Genomic DNA, 18,141 nt, shown 5'->3' with positions numbered 1-18,141 from the left:
GGCTCACGGACCCTTCACTCAATGGCGTTACGCGCACGAAATTTCACTCACGCGACAACTGGCTAACGGGCATTACCGAAAGCACCGATACTGGCGGTATCAGTATTTGACCGAAAACAAGCCTTTGAAACTACCGGTACTACAAACTAAACAAATGCTTTTGAAAATCCGCAGATTTGTCAAAATAACTGTTGTGAGCCAGTTGTCGCGTGAGTGAAATTTCTTATCTAGAAGCTTAAGCTTAATACCAAGCTATGTATAAAATTTGCTAAGCGTCCGTCAACCGGAAGTGGCAGTTTTCTCTTGTCAAATTTTTCTTCCACTATTTTTTTCGACCCCTTAAGAGGGCTGGACAGCAACGCCTTGTCCATACAAACGGTCTATACTTCTCCCTTCCTTAATTATGGCACTAGATAAATTATTTTTTAATATGCTATGGATATCTACCATTGGGGTGCATCTATCGTTTTATTTTTTTGATTAATTATTTTTTATAGGAGCTAGGAGCCGCCAAACATCTATAAAATCGCCTCTTTTTTACACCCACGAAACGAGTCCAGCGTGCTTATTTAACGGTCGATTTAAAAAAAATATACGCCGATAGATGCACAGAAAGTATTTTTCTCATACCGATGATGAAATTTTTTTAAAAATTGGTCCAGTTCTGGAGGAGAATACGAAACCTCGATTTTGTCAATTTAAAATACGTTTTATATGGTCGAAGCGCAACTGTCGCATTCACTCAATATATATATTGATATATATTGTCACATTCACTCAATATATACATACACTCAATATATATATCGAAGAAAGGAACGGTAACAAAATTAAGGTTTCGGGTGTACAGCCCTCTTAATCATGTGTGCTCTTTACGAAAACAATCAAGTATAATTCTTGTATCAATGTGATGAAAATAAAAAAAAAATCATTAAATTTTATAAACCGGAAGTGGGATTTTTTCCTCTTTTTGTAAAATGTTGTAGCCGCCTGTAGAACCTATCAACTTGAAAATTTGTATTTGTTTTCTTTATGTGCTAATTTAGATTTGTTAAGGTTTTGGTCAGAATTCGTAAACCGAAAGTAGTATTTTTTTTAAACAATATTTCATTATTTTATTCCGTCAACCGGAAGTGGCAGTTTATTTTTGTTTGTCATAGGTAGACTGCGGATAGAGACCGTGCTTTTTCCAGGAATCGGGGCGGTTTGGCTCTATTTACAAAGCTAGAGTGCAAAAAAAAGGTTGGGCGAACCTTTTACAACAATTGAACAATAGCATTTACAACAATTGAACAATAAACGGCGCGCTGTGGATCCGGCCACTAGTCACAGGGTACGGAATTATTTCTCCAGGGCCCGAGATTCCTCTCGACGGCTCTGGTCGTGACTACCGCTAATAAGTACGCATACTCTCTCGAATAGTGTAGATTTACGTCAAAATTGTAATTTTGTTATGTATAGATGCGCTTAAAAACCGAATATCTGGACAACCCGGACCTATGTCAATGTACAACATGTGGATACAACGTGTTCGACAAGCGTTCGATGCGAATGTCGGTCGGTTAACACGCTGCGTGCCGTGCCGGCGTTCGGGGGTGAACCCCGACCTTGGTGCAGGTCTCGACGGATGACGCTCGGTGCATGTCCTGTGCGAGTGCAGTCGCGTTTACATAATGTGAAAGTGGAATGCTCTGTTGGTGGTGTGGAGAGCCAGCCATTTTAAAATAGAAAGGCCGGCCGCAAATACGGGCGCTCCGGCCGGCGGGCTATTTCGATACCGGACCGGTCGCCCTCGACGACGACACTAACGCCACCACAAACCGGCTGATTCTATTCGACAGTTTACAAACCACTGTCAACGCCCCTTCGTTGTTAACTTACCCCCCTCCCCTCCCATCTCACACCCCCTCTCTTTTGAATGCTCATCACAATTGCCGAAATCGGTTTGTAGAGGTTTCAACCCCCCCCCCCCTCCTCCCTATTTTTATTCCATTTTTACCATATTGCCATGACAGGTTGCCCCAAATCGATACTTACGGCCATTATTTAACCACAGCTTATATTTAACCATTTAATCGCCATAGCTTATATTTAACCATTTAGCCAGCAGCATAGCTCGGTCTTTACGGACGCCAGCGCCTTGTCTATATAAACGTATTACACTTCTCCCTTCCTCAATTATGGCACTAGAGAAATTATTTTTTAATATGCTATGGATATCCACCATAGGCATGTTTCTATCTTTTTATTTTTTTGATTAGTTAATTTTATAGGAGCTAGGAGCCACCAAACATCTATAAAATCGCCTCGTTTTTACACCCACAAAAAGAGTCCAGCGTGAAAATTTAACGGTTGATTTTTAAAAAAATATGAAAACACAAACATAGAAAATATCTTTCTTATACCGATGATGAAATTTTTTTTTAAATTGGTCCAGTTTCGTAGGAGAAAGCTGGAGAATACGAAACCTTGATTTTGTCGATTTAAAATAGGTATTATCTGGTCGAGGCACAACTGTCACTCAATATATACATACATATATATGTATATTTATATATATTGTCGCATTCACTCAATATATATATATATATATATATATATATATATATATATATATATATATATATATATATATATATATATATATATATATATATATATATATATATATATATATATATATATATATATATATATATATATATATATTGATATATATTGTCGCATTTACTCAATATATATATATAAATTCACTCAATATATATGTATATCGAAGAAAGGAACGGCAACCAAATTAAGGTTTAGGGTATCCAGCCCTCTTAAGCTTCTGCCTAACACCGAGAGGCGCCGGGTTCGATCCCATGAGCTGACCTTGATTGAAAAGAATAGTAGAGACATAGTAGGTAGGATGGATTTTAGCAAATTTTAATCGGGAACCGTTTCAACAATTAATTCAAAGAAAATTGGCAAACTCTGATAGGAAACGATCGAGTTGGAGTCACAAATATACAGGTCTGACCAGCAGCACTGCAGATATTCAATCGAGTTCAGCTCATGGGATCGAACCCGGCGCCTCTCGGTGTTAACGACCGAGTTATGCTGCTGGCTATTTATTTTGAATTATGGAATTTATTTATTTTGAGTTAGTTTAGTTTTTTTTTAATTGAAACTATTTTTAATTCCATTATAACGTCTCTAATTCAGGATGTATGTATGTATGTTCTTCGCCTTGTTTTGATCATTATTTGATAATGAGATAGTGAATTATCCAGGGAGTGGTTGTATAATGGTTACCGCTTTCGAGAGTTATGGCCGGGAGTTCTGTAGGGAATTAAAGGATAATAGCACTTGGTAGACATGTTGAATTTGCGTCTAAGAATATCACAATTGTATTACTGTGTATATTTACATTAAGGTTCTATCGATGGTACTACATATATACATACGTAATTTTTAACTAAAATTTGAAATTCAATTGTAATTTCACGTTAAATTAATCGTGACGTGTGATTTATTGATATTTAAGTTGAATCGAAATGGCATTTTATTTTACAAATTTAAGTAAAAATCTAAGGAATTTCGTTCAGTGGGAGTCGACGAATGCGTACAACATATCTACCGACAGACAGACGGACAGATTAGTATTAACTTGACTTTATATTTTCTAACACCTTTTTTTGTGGACGATTCGAATACCAAATTTAAGCGAAGATTGGTCCAGTGGGTGTCGATGCACAGACATAGAAAGTTTAATCGTTTTGTAATACTATATTTTATGTTATTTTACATAGGTATATACCAGGAAGGCCTAATAGGTAAACCCCAATGCTACTTCCTAGCCAATTACAAACATAAGTCGCTGTATTTCGAGAGGCTAAAGAGCACGAAACTGACAATTAATTAATTAATCCATAGATACATCTGTGGATTTAGACTTAATTTTTTACGTATTGTACATAAATCAAATTCAGATATTTATGACAGCGGGTAGGATGATTTTTGTCAATTTGATGGAGGATCCGTTTTAACAATGAAATCAGATAAATTGGCAAACTCTGATAGGAAGCGATCGACTTGGAGTCACAAATATCTAAGTCTGATCAGTAGTGTTAAAGATTAGCACGGGATCAAACCCGGTAACCTCTCGCTGCTAAACGTGAACGCAACCACTGAGTCATACTGCTGGCTAACATGTACACAGTTTCTTATTAGCATAATTATAAGTATTTAATTTGTCAAATGTAATATTTATAATACATATTTAATTTTTCACCGATTGCTTTAGAACGCACGCAATGAATTTAATACGTATAATTTCAAATAAATTTACATAAATAAAGTAAAAAAATATATGACACTGTGACATGATATATTTTATTTTATTTTCACCTAACAGGTAAATCCCAATACGCCGTCCTGGCCAATTACAAACATTGCTATACAATTTTTAGAATAATTTTAACACGGTATTACACAGACATCTATGGATACATTTTGATAAACTAACATTTTCGGAGCATTTTTTTTTTTAATGTAAATCGTGAAATTTTGAGATTTCTGAAAATTTCTGATTTCTGAAAAACTAAAAATATATTTGATATATTTGAATATATAAAAATATATTTGATATATAAATGGATATATTTGATGTGTTAACCAGCAGCATGGTCTAGTGGTGAGTGTTGTATTCTTTCGTGCAAGGTGTCATGGGTTCGATTCCCACTAGAGTCTCGTCGTTGGCCAGACCTTGGTTTGTCGAGGTCGATCTATTCTTATCGGAATTTGCCATTTTTTTATTTTCATTGAAATGATTCCTGTAAAATTGGCTTTTCCTCTCCAATTTTCAATTGCAATACCTTGAGTTATTGTTATATCTCAGGTTTCGCCAGATTTCTGTCCATATAGTATGTCTCTGTGGATGTTTATTGAATGTAAAAATTCGTATTATTACATGAAAAATGTTATTGATCGTATTGTATACGATGTTTGTAATTTCTGACCATACATATGTAGATGTCAGGTATTGTTTCGATTTAAATGTGTATGCATGTAATAATTATGCATTTAATATATATGTAATTTCTCGAGTCGTAATCTGGTCAGCACACTCGCCGCTTTGGCGCAATCTGTTAGGCGACTGTGCATGATTAATTGAAAATAAAATAAATAAATGTTCAATCGAGACTCTAATCAAAAAATGAATTAAAATAAAAAGATATCCATTTGTATTTTTTATGTATAACAGTATATGTATGTATTATCGCTACGTCAAATAGTAACGATTGACAAACATTGCGTCAGCAAAAGAATACAAAGGTGAAAATCAACGGTGGGGTAAGGGTTAGACCGTTAGGGCGTACGTGACCGTTACATTAGCGGAATAAGGGTTATTACGGGTCTGTTTCCCCCGGAAAATGGAGATATCTCAGATATGGTGAAAAATTTGGGGTCACTCGGGTTCAGAGTCGGAATTGGGGTCAGTGGCGCAGCCTCCGGGGCGCCGCACCCACCCTGGTGGGTCACGTGCCTCCCCAGACATCATTAACACAATAAGAAAATCGGGATTGTATCAACGTTACATAGTTTTCCTAGTCGTGAATGAATCAATTTTTCTACAGGTAGTTAATCATGGGTATAAATGTACACAAAGTTTTTATGAAATTTCCTTCGACTATTGTTAGTTCATTTATAACCAGCAGAATAGACTAGCGGTTAGTATATAATGCTTTGAACAGAGTGGTTACGAGTATAAATCGGTTCCACGACATAAGGTCCAATGATATAAGATCCAACGACAAGGGCACCACGAAAGACTGGTTTCTGCTGGCCAGACCTTGGATTTGTGACTCCAGGTCTGTCGTTTCCTATCAGAGTTTGCCGATTTATCTGATTTTCATTGAAACGGTTCCAACAAATTGGCAACCTTATCCATTTTCTCGCAAATCTCAAATTTCGCTTAATCGTATAAAATGCTGCAAATTTTACTAATTTGAGCACAAATGTCTGTGTGGATGTTCATTGATATGTATTTACTGAATTGTTTAAAATGCTGCAAGTTTATAAATTTGACCATTGATATCTCTGTGGATATTAATTGATGTGTATTTATGTACTTTGTATAATACTAATAATATTTGTATAAAATATACAATGTTTCTGGCGAGGAAGACGCATTTGGGGTTACCTGTTAGGTTTTTCTGGTATAAATTGAAAGATAAAATAAAATATTTGACTTTTGTTGACGAAGAATTACTTTACTATAATAATAGCCATGAAAATATGTCGCCTTTAAACATATGCATTATTGTGCTGAAAAAATCCACTATCCACTGTGCTGGACTCCAAAAGTACAGCTAAAAATGTGTTTTAAGTTAAAATAATGTAAAATTTTTGAAGTTATTTATTGAAATTAGCTATAAAAATCATTTTATCGTATATTAAACGTCGAATAATATACAATAAAATAAGTGTCATTCTAGACCGGATATCATTCTCAAACTGACTGTTGAGCGCTGCGCGTACTGAATTCCCCTGCTGTCTCGCATCCATGAGGCACGTGTACAATTGTTTCTGTTGATATTGATGATTTTTTTTCGTAATGGAATTATTCGAATCATTGAGGTTTTGCTGAGGAATACATAAAACATGGAGACCCTGCATTCAGTATGTATGGAGTAAGAGTCCTGGTCACTCGCTATCCATCAAAGTGCGACGAGTTTTAAATTTGTAGATGTCTAAGAGCAACTATCTCGTATTGAATTTGGTCATATTTGAATATAATGAAACATCTTCATTTGTATGCGGACGGCCGGATAAGCGTGCAGGGATGGAATGAGAGGGAACCGCGAGTGGTTGAGTGAGGGGGCGATGCAAATTGCCCATAAGGGCTGTGCCTGCTGAAACTGCTAGCGACAATAGCCTCGGGTGTGGTTCATGTATCAATTCCTTTCCAAAACCACCCGTTGAAATATCAACGGGCATAGCATTTTTATACCTTATGGCAATAAATGGCGTGACGATGCTTTATTCACAAAAAATTGTTCACAATTATCGATTACTATTGTCAACCACATTTTTTGCTCTCTTGTTTTGTACGGTAATGGAGAGGTCTATTGTTATTTAACGAGCACCAAGCAAACCCCGAAGTCTGGCAATCAGTTGACCTATTGGCTTATACAGTTAGTCTGCAGTGTTGCGTCAAATTAATACAAAAGAAAATTGAAATGTTATTGATAAATCAAAATAGTTTCAATTTTATTAATAAAATAAATAAACAATAGACTTAATTTCAATGTACATGTACAAACAATGATGGTGAAAATAAAATTTTGTAAAACAGCAACATTATTACCATTATAATTTCCGCTAGAATTTCGTTAGTTATAATTCATTTTTTTTTATTGATTTATGAGTTTTGCGTGACCATTTGTTATAGTCCAATCTGTTGAGTGGTTTAGGAGATAATTGAATAAAAAAAAGAGAAGCCATATAAGGAGAGCTAACACTTCCGGTCTGCCTATTTTTTTCTTTCCATGAAAACGTGATCACTGATCGATTCTGTGCTCAAATCAGTCAAATTTTTAGACGATCACAAAACTTGACATATTGTTACTACGTACATATATAGACAAACTAAAAAATCGTCCTCTCTTACACTAAATATTAATTAGATAATCATACATATATTGTACAATGAATGTAACATATTGTGTAAATTTCATGTAATACTATCCATTTTTATTTTTCTCCTTTTTTTAAATAACATTTTCCAACACCTTTTCGTCTTTATTTTTTTTTACAAAATTTTTCAATGAATTTGATCATCTGAACCCTGGAGACCGCTTTATGGAATAAGGACCACGTTTTCATCCCGTTCCATTGTCGTAGTCTCGAGGCTTAAAATTCTCCTCTTACACAATTCCTGTCTTCAGTTTTATTATATGATTACATATGTATGTATGTATACGTTCAGTTTTCTTCTTGACATTTTTAAATTTAGCATAACCATATAAATTTTATAACATTGCTACGAAAAACTATATGAAATTGCTAGTATGAAACAAATATTAAACTTCCATCGTTAACGTATACATATGCCTTTCAATAATACGAAAACTTAATGTTGCGTAGTTTGTTCCTTCAATAAATAGCGTTCCATAAAATTTGGCAATGAATCCATACGAAACTGTGCAAGTTCAACGTTTTATTGTTTCTTTTTCAGCCTTAGATTATCTTTCGAAATCACTCATTTATAAGGTTTGCCTAAAAACAATTCAATATAATGATTAATAATTAATTATCACTACGTTCAAGTTTACGTCGTAATTTTGCATAAAATTGAAGCGATCGTACGCATTTTTTTCTGTTTTCGTTTATAATTTAAAGCAGCACCGTATCGTTTGACTTGAATTTTTTGCTTTCTGTTTATTAAATAGGATTAATAATTTCGCTTTAATGACTCGCGCTCGTAACTTTGAAGATGTTCGTATATATATTTAATCGAGCAGAAGCTTCATCAAACGAGAGTTGTTAAGCCAATATTGAATTTTTATTGCAGAATAATGGACGCTAAACATTGACTGACGTCTATTGAGCGCATTTTTATTTTTGAATATTAAATGTATACATATGCAAAAGCTTATCAAGTGGGTTTTTATGTGTTTTGAAAATAATGGTATTATAAGATGGAAATTTTTGTAAACATTATATCGTGCAGTACTCGAGTCGAGCGGAAATTTCCTTTAGAAGAAATCGTGTTTAATCGCATTTTTGTATCAAGCAGCCTCAATGTCGCCTTCTGGACCGTTTTCATGATCATAATTTCGATCTCAAGGTTTTCTTGTTATTTTTTCATCACTCGTGTTGTGCGTTTCAGTCGACCTTGAAAGCTTCATCCGAACTTGACATTGACCGAAGTACGAACGGACTTTGACATTATTCTGATATATGTTGTATGAATACTGAATATTTCCGAATGAGAATAAATCAGTGGATTTGAATATATTGTTTTTACTTTTCAGCATATATGTAAATAGAAACAAAACTGACTATTTCTGATGAAAGTGTGCCTGTTTTGATGTCGTTGTTTGAACATTTTCCTTTTGAATTTTCAGTGGGAGTTCATTCGAAGGGCAATGGCAAAACGGAAAACGCCACGGCTTGGGTGTAGAGCAACGGGGTCGTTGGCTCTACAGAGGTGAATGGACACAGGGCTTCAAAGGACGATATGGTGTTCGACAAAGTGCCACCAGCAATGCCAAATACGAAGGGACGTGGGCCAATGGTCTCCAAGATGGCTATGGCTCAGAAACGTATGCCGATGGTGGTGAGTTTATTCCCATACTATAAATTCTAGATTAATAATGCGGTTGAAACTCATCAAAAGCTACATAATCCCGACTGTAAAAATATGCGGTTTAGTTTTACGCTTATTGTTGTTCAAGTTTTATAAGTAAAATTTCAACGAACAGACAGAATACGGTAGGAAATTTTTAATTAAATAAGTTTCGCAATTACGCGAAAACTTGTGTGTATCCTTAAATTTTGTATTCAAGTAGTCGCATGGTTGAATAGTTGTTGTCCAAAAAAGGATTGTGAATGCGATGGTTTATTGTTGTTTCATTATATTCTTAATAACATATTCGATGTCCATAATATACATGTACGTCTCATGTCGAATATTTACAATGCGGTCTAGTTTTCTTGGAAATTATTTTCTTCGGTTTCATTTTGTTGTTTTATTTTATTTTTATTTCAATCGAATATATACCTACACTCGCCTTTACGGATCACTCCAAAGCAACGAGTGTGCTAATACAGATACAATAGATCAATACAAGCATTATACAATGCGAATTCATAAAAACATCATCCACAGTGACATTATTGTAGAATTTTTTGCATTTTATTATACAAATTGGCGAACTTGAATAGCTTGAGATTTTCCAGAGAGATTGGAAATTGAAATGACAATTTACAGGAGCCGTTTCTATTAAACTCTGATAGGAAATGATCAACCTGGAGTCACAAACCAAGATTTGGCCAGCAGCTACTATGTATTAGCAATCGAACCGTAACTACCCTGTTCGAAAGTATAATATGCTAACCACTAGTCCACGCTGCTGGCTATACATACATAGAAGACAGATAGGAATATAAGATTTTTTGATCTATTTATTCTCTGTTAATTTTTATAATGAAACCTCTCGATATACATATTTATGAATATAATCAAAAATCTCTAATAGGAGACATATTCAAAATCAATCGGTATGCGTATGCACTTATTAATGAACATATTTTTGATTCCGATGAATTTAAATTATTTTGAATCTACTTATACTTAGCCAGCAGCATAGCCCGGTGGTTACGTTAATGCTAACCACCAAGAGGCTCCTGGTTTTAAGCCCCGAGTTGACCTCGATTGAAAATAGTTCATTTTGAAGTGCTGCTGATCAGACTTGGATATTTGTGCCTCCAAGTCAATCGTATCCTATCAGAGTTTGTTGATTTATCTGATTTCTTTGTTGAAACGGTTCCTCATCAAATTTTCAAAACCATCCCACCCACTATGTCACCGCAATTTGAATGTGACTTCAAATTTAAAATCTATAAATTTATATATGTACAAGTTTAATACTATAGGTGTCACTCAAGGGCAACCCGCAAAGCCATCATGGGAAAATATATTTTTTTATTGATTTATACGTATTATTGAAGATTGCCTTAATTTTTAATGGCTACGATACTATTTTTACAAGCCTCTTCTATATTTGACTTTGGTCATTGGTCCGACAACATATGATATAAGCCCACTTTAGAGGTCAAAGAAGTCAACCAATAAAGCCCTCTACATGAGACCACCCCCCCCCCCCCCCCCCCAACGAATACAATCAGACAACATATGTATATTATATATTACATTCCTCTGATGGTTTTGAAACTTTGCCATTTTGCGCGGTTTGGTCAACAAAAGATATTCAAATTAATTCCGCCAATACGATGGTGAGAAACAATCGTAATAGACACGTTTAAAAATACAACAATTTTGACCATATTAACGTCTAATGGTGAGTGTCTTTTCATAAATATCTTTCCGGCACCCTCTCGTTTTTTAATTTGATTTTAATTTTTAATTTTTTTGTTTGCTCTAAAAGTTGGAAATTTTATATATTTATGCTAGTCGATAAAAGATACAAATTTACATATGCGATACGATGGCAAAATCTGTAAGGAAGACACAAAAAAACAAAAATGTTTGGGATTATATTACCAGTAAAGGCAAGCTTAAAATCTCCTTTTCGTTTTATATATAATACGTATCGAATTTCAAATTATTTTGTACAACAACAATGAACAAAAAGATTCAAATTTCAAAAACACTCTTAAAACCCACGATATTTAAAAAATATACTAACAAAACACGCACCAATACAAATCGAAAATTCAATTCAGAATATCGAACGTATGTATGTGATACATAACTACTCGCGTTTAATGTGTTTAGTTTCCTTGTATGATTATACAATATAAAGAATATGTACATATATCAGCGTGACTTGTAACGTTTCTGGGAAATCGATAAGAAAAATGTGCGTAGTTGCAATCGGGACGCTACCATGTAAGATTTTTCATCAGCTCGTTGTTCAGCTGAAAGGCCTGAACTGTGTGGAAAATGGTACGTTCCGTGCTTCTGTAGTATCGATCGCAGCATCACTGCCGTACCCCGTCTACTGCGGTCATTGCATTTTCACCGTCTGGCTACACCTACCTAACTAAAAGACAAACACAATGTGGTATTATGTTTACACAATGTACACGACGACGTGCTTATGAAACTCGTACCTGTCAATGGATGTACATATGTATTATATTCATAAAATTTTGCAGTGGTATTGCGACATTTTCAAAGAAAATGTGTAAATACCATGAATGTGTATGTCGTTTTGAATAGTTGGATTAGTGCATATTTTAACAATATTTATTTATTTTAACACTTTTTAAGCGGGTAGGTCGCGCGGCCGCCTGAAAGGCGAAAGCGGGCGTATTTTCGCGATATTGCGGTTTACTCTCAATACTCGCTAAAATTCGTATAACTCTCGAAGTTCTCATTGTCTTCTGTGTCCTGGTCTTCGTCCATTACTAAATCTCAAAGCCACCGCTAAGTGCTGTACCTTTTTTTGTTGCTAAAAAGAAATATACGCCTAGTCCCCAAGAAAGTTTGGATATTCATATTTTTTTTTATCTTTTATATAAATTTGAAATTTATAATTGTTTGTTTTGAGAAAAATAAGCCGGTTGATCGAGACAAAAAAGCCGGTTTTCGGTTTTATGAAAAACGGTCAAAAAGTCGGTTTTTCAGTTTCAATTTAAGCCGGCTTGGAAACCTTACATCCGTACTCACTGCTTGAGTCAGTGAAGTTATAATTTCACTGATTATAACAGTTTCACTGTAGCATGTGTATATATGTATGTATGTATAATAATATATTGATAATTTTACTTGGATAAAAACTTTATATAGAAATATATATATTATAATTATTATATTCCGACGTTGTATGAAATGCACTAATTAAATACATTCAATGTATGTTTATAAAAGGGTACTGTGTAGAAATTTACCTTGGAAAACATATTTTATATTAAAAATGAGGTCATTGTTGTATGCATTTTATTTTAACTCAAACAAAGCTGGAATATGATCTCAAATTGCGCATATGTACATACATATACATATATCTATTATGTTGTATAGCTGTATGTGTTGTATTAATGATATGAGTTTATTTAGATTATTATATTATCATGATTGAAAAGATGTAGAAAAAATATCAGTTTCGATACATTGATTCAGATTTAGTCTAATTAAAAATCGGTGGTTTAATATATTTTTTTCTTAAATATTAGAGGTTGCATAAATACAAGATCGCGTAAATATAATTTGAAAGAAAATAAATGTAGAATTTGTCGATCTTGATAGGGTAACAACCCCTTTATACTGGAAGGTGCGGACGTCTTTGTTTATGGTAATATTCTTGTTGCGAAATGAGGAAGATAATTCCGTATACAGCGCATACTCTAACACTTTATCTTGGGAAACGTGTCGTCTCTTGGGAAAGCTCCAGTGAACGTCTCGCGTATTCTGGAATAAATTTGACGGCATCAACTTTTGTAATGTGTACATTAGGCCGGAGGGAAAAATGCAAATTTAGGATTTCTCACAGTGGACCTGGTGGAAAACTTGCTTCGTATCAGGGGAACGTTGAATAAATGAATACCATCGATTTTAAACAATAATATGTGCCTCAAGCCAGCGGTTTTCTGTCAAATTTTTGTCAACCTTTAAATGGCATGAAACGTGTGATTTTTACAAGGCTCTTCTATATTTCACTTCATTCATTGCTCTGACAACATATTATATTATATCCTACATTATTCCGATCGTTTTGAAACTTTTCCATTTTGATTCCGGCTTAAATTAGTGTAATTAAATATATTTCTTAAAGCCTTGGGTTGCCTTTACATATATCATTTCATACTAACGCGACCCAAGGCTTTAAGTAATATACATATATAACTACACTTATTTAAGCCAGGATCATAATTTTGATTGAAATGCTTAATCATAGTATTTTCGTACATTTGTTATTGATAAATTGTTTAAACTTTCTTTTTATTTTATTTTATATTTATTTTTTTGTAATTTTTTATTATTTATTCATTTTTATATAATTATATAATATAGCACATCTTTTGAGTTCTGAAAAAATTGACTTAATTTAAAATAAGTATAGAAATTAATGCATTTTCAATCCCATTTTAAAATAATTTTATTGATTTTTCGGAACTTTGTGAATATATGCGAATTTCTTTCGAAATGTATCAACTTTGTACCCACGTATGTATAACTAGATTATTGTACATAATTAAATTGTTTCAAAATAATGATGATGGCTTTTCGTCAACCCCCTGCCAACTTATGCTCGGAACGCAAATCCATTTCCACACAACCCCTAGATAAGCAGTTTTGCGCGAAAGACCCATACAAAGCGCGTCACGCTCTCAATGGGCATTTGTATGACGCAAGCTGTCTGTTAAGAAAATCGTCATTTTTTTTCATGTTACCGTCATTATTTTGGCTGTAAAAGCTGTTCAGATCTTTTTTGTATATTTATTTTTATTTGAAATATAATAAACGTCGAAAAAAGATACACATTTTAAAAAATATAAGCTCGCCAAATTGTCATATTGTAAAAAATTATACATAAACTATATCTCCACTTGGTTGCTTTCGTCTTCTACGTTCAATTTTTCGATTTTCATTTCAACATTTAATATTATGCATGCTTTACTGCTTAGACACATTCAATCAACCGTTCACATTTGTTCAATACCGTTGACTGAAAATTGACTATGTTTCATCAATGCACTATTATTTTTCATCAGTGCCAGTGCCAGCGCCTTATTATTTCCTCCGATTTGAGTGTGACATGACGCTTAAAAAGTTGCAAAATACCTGAGTGCGTGCGCTTCCCGTGCAATCTGTCAAAACGCGCCCATTCAATTCTAAATTGCATGGCGATAGGCGCATGCGCTTTAAAACGCATGAAAAGTAAACAAGTGGAGACGTAGCTATACATACATACATATGGATAATTATGTAGTATTATTCACTTAAATATGCACTATTTTATAATATGTAAGTATAAAATTTATAATTAATACTGTGTGTTTGGATGAACATTTACATATATGTATACATAGGTAATATATTAATTTAAACTTTGATTTGTCTAGGGGAATTGCAAACTGTATTTTAATGTTAAGCTACATACGTTCTTCAGTCTAATTTTTTTTTTATTACAAGAATTTTTATTTATTATTTTTTTTTAATTATTATATTTTTTTATTATTATTATCTAATATATAATTTCGAAAGAGACTTTGTATGTTTGTATCTTTGGTTGGGAACTTCGAAAACAAAACAATGTTTCTATGACGACAATTCAATTGGTTGAATATTATATTTTTTTCGATTCAAATAAATTTAATAAAAAAACAAATGAATATTTCCTATTAGATTCGCCATATTTAAGCTGTTTATATTACAAATACTGAGCGAAGCCGGGTAAAACAACTTGTTATTATATATATGTAAGTTTCACTTTGTCAATTGGTCTGACAAACTTCCTACACTCTTCCGATCGCTTTGAAACTTTGCCATTTTGCGAGGTTTGGCCGCCGATAGACATTTCAATTAGGTCCGCTAAGTAGATGGTGAAAATACATCGTAATGAACACGTTTAAGAAGTTTGCCACATACCCACATACATACTTACATCGCGTCCGTTTTTATATATATTATAGCAAAATAGTTTTGTTTGCTTGGGATTGTATACATACATTTTTAGAAAAAAATTTACTCTCTTGTATAGCTAAACTTATTTGTATTGCTACTGAAAGAGCGTCATTATTGCTCTATCAAAAATCCAAGTGTACGTATTTTCTTGCCGTGGCTACCACCAATATCTACACGAATACATAGATGTTGAATAAAATATGCGCAAGCTTCATTCATGCTTTTTTTTTAAGAATAATTTTTTTTATACGGATCATATTATAAATCCGATCCAACACTGGGGTATTGTTTTTTTTTTTAATTTATTTGTGTGTGTGTGTTTGGCTAGTGTCGTTTACGTGGTCTTGTAACAAATGTGTTAAATGCCGCATTGTGTGCGGCCCGCGGAACATTTTTATACGGAGCCGAAAATACACCGACCTACATCCGACACAGAGCAGGCCCTGAACGCAGAACACACAAACGAAAGACTACGCCCAAACAAAATACTTCAAATTGCACCCAAAAGTCTGTCTGTCTTTTGTCTGAGACGCTCCTGCCACATTCTCAAAGATTTGGGAATAGCACAGTCTGACCGCTATGTATTATTGTATGTTCAATTCGATATAGGGATTCAGTTCATAATATATACTATCTACATACATATATCTACGTACGTACATATATCGAATAAAATCATTTTTGAATATTTCGTTATTTACCTTTCGATATTCACAAGCTATGTATAATGCAAGTACTGCATGTTGATTATTTGATATTTTTATTTTTTACATATACAAACACCAGAAAGGCCTTACAGGTAACCCCAACGCGCCTTCCTGGCCAATTACAAACAATGCAGCATTTTAATTATACAAGTCGCTGAATTACGGGTCTACCTCACGGCACCGAAAGTGAAAAGGTCGAAAAAGCAAATATCGGAAGGCAAATATCGAAAATCGAAAGATCTAAAGTCGAAAGATCAAAAAAAAGGGTGAATGGTAAACGGTACTATGTATATACATATGTATAATATATATCAGTGGCATGCGGTGAAATTATCTCTCTTTTTGACGTACACCCTTGTTTAATGTGCGCGCGCAGGATACGGGAGGAAAAGCCTGTTCCTCTTGTTCCTGTTGTATCCTGCTCGCGCAAATTAAGTGAGGATGTACGACGTGGGGACAGAGAGTCTTATCGTAGGCCACTGATATATATATATATATATATATATATATATACTAACCGTTTTTCATATGTACATATGCATGGAAATCGAATATTTTCTACTTTTTTACGGTCACCCCTGAATTACGACACTGAAAAACTCGAAAATTAATGAGACATCTATGAATTGTACATAAATTTTATTGTATATTAATCATTTTCAAATAGTGGTGACATAGTAGGTAGGGAGGATTTTAGCCAATTTTAATTGGGAACCGTTTCAACAATGAAATCAGAGAAAATTGGCAAACTCTGATAGGAAACGATGGACTTGAAGTCACAAATATCCATGTCTGACCAGCAGCACTACAGATATACTCATAAAATTCTTTTAAATCGAAGTCAGCTCATGGGATCGAACCCGGCGCCTCTCAGTGTTAACCCTTTGACTGCTACAACAACGATAAATCGTTGTTTTGAAATCGGCGAAGATTGCTACGACGATCGTTGTTGACGTCATTAATTGTCGTATTTCAATACTTTCTTTGAGCCACCAGCGTATCAGTGGCACGAAACATTTTTTTTATATACGTATTTATATTTATTTTTCAACCAAGCTTTATAAATATTTATCAATTTTTTAAATAAAAGCTCTTCAATTTCGGGTTCATCATCAAAGTAAATTTCGGGTTCGTTGTCAATGTCATATAAGGAGTTATTACTTGGGAATTGATTATTGTCGATAAATTCATTTTCAGAATCAGTAGAGCTGCTGATTTGTCGAGTTCCTCGGCGAGGAGCTATTATTTCGCTTTAATCACTTTCACTGTCCGATATCATTTTGCAGAGTTAAAATAAATGGCAAAAAACAATAGAAATCCGCTTTCAATTATATAGGTCACGAGACGTCACGAATTCATGCAATCAATCAAATGCAACTGAAATGCATACAAAATGTTTATGATACATGTTGAAAAATTATTTGATTATTAGAAACTTCGCATCCTTGTGTGTCTCGCTCACACGTACACAATTAAAACCAAGAAAGAAAGAGAGAAAGACCGCTACCTGTTTCGAATATATCGCATGTTGTAAGGATACATTGATATCTAAAAATAGATTATTGAAAAGAATAAAGCGTCGGAAAAAAATCGTCAAAACTTATTTAGTGTATATATGTAGGTATCTCTTTCGCACGCACGCATGTAAAAGCAAGACAGAAAGAGAGAGCACGAGTCCACGACTGCTTCTTAAAAACGTATATAAAGTATTATAAAAATTACGAGTGTTCGGCGAAGTAAGTATGTAAAAAAAAATATTATATTTATTTTTTTTCAAAATAATTACAAATGTTAGCATTTTTCGCTTGGACATTGAAAAACCTCGTAGCAGCCAAAGGGTTAAGCAGAAGTTTAACGACCGAGCTATGCTGCTGGCTGTATATATACGGTAATTGGATTATTAGTCACATAACGATCGCCCAAAACACAATTTTTGCCTTGAAAATCGTGAATATGGAATGTTAGGACCGAGCTATGCTGCTGGCTAACCAATATGGTAACCAAGCAAATAGATTTCAATCCAATTTCCAACATAGCTTGTATCACTCTCGCTATCGATTTAAAGCTTTGTGT

At 34.0% G+C, this 18,141-nt stretch overlaps 1 protein-coding gene and 1 long non-coding RNA gene across 2 annotated transcripts in view; both read left to right on the top strand.

Moving 5' to 3' along the window:
- The window catches only part of LOC143921341 (uncharacterized), a 658,293-nt gene that overhangs the window by 448,649 nt on the left and 191,503 nt on the right, over nt 1–18,141 (top strand). The gene's annotated exons all lie outside the window — the stretch shown is intronic.
- Nucleotides 1–18,141, top strand: part of LOC143921344 (uncharacterized) — a 105,547-nt gene that overhangs the window by 41,996 nt on the left and 45,410 nt on the right. The window contains exon 2 of the long non-coding RNA XR_013261423.1: nt 9,114–9,325. This is a non-coding gene — a long non-coding RNA (uncharacterized LOC143921344). The remainder of the gene's footprint in view (nt 1–9,113; nt 9,326–18,141) is intronic.

This window comes from Arctopsyche grandis, chromosome 13 (genome assembly GCF_051622035.1).
Source record: "Arctopsyche grandis isolate Sample6627 chromosome 13, ASM5162203v2, whole genome shotgun sequence".
NCBI classification, from domain to species: Eukaryota; Metazoa; Arthropoda; class Insecta; order Trichoptera; family Hydropsychidae; genus Arctopsyche; species Arctopsyche grandis.
The sequence above is the reverse complement of the archived record's forward strand: the minus strand, read 5'-3'. Positions and strand labels throughout refer to the sequence as shown.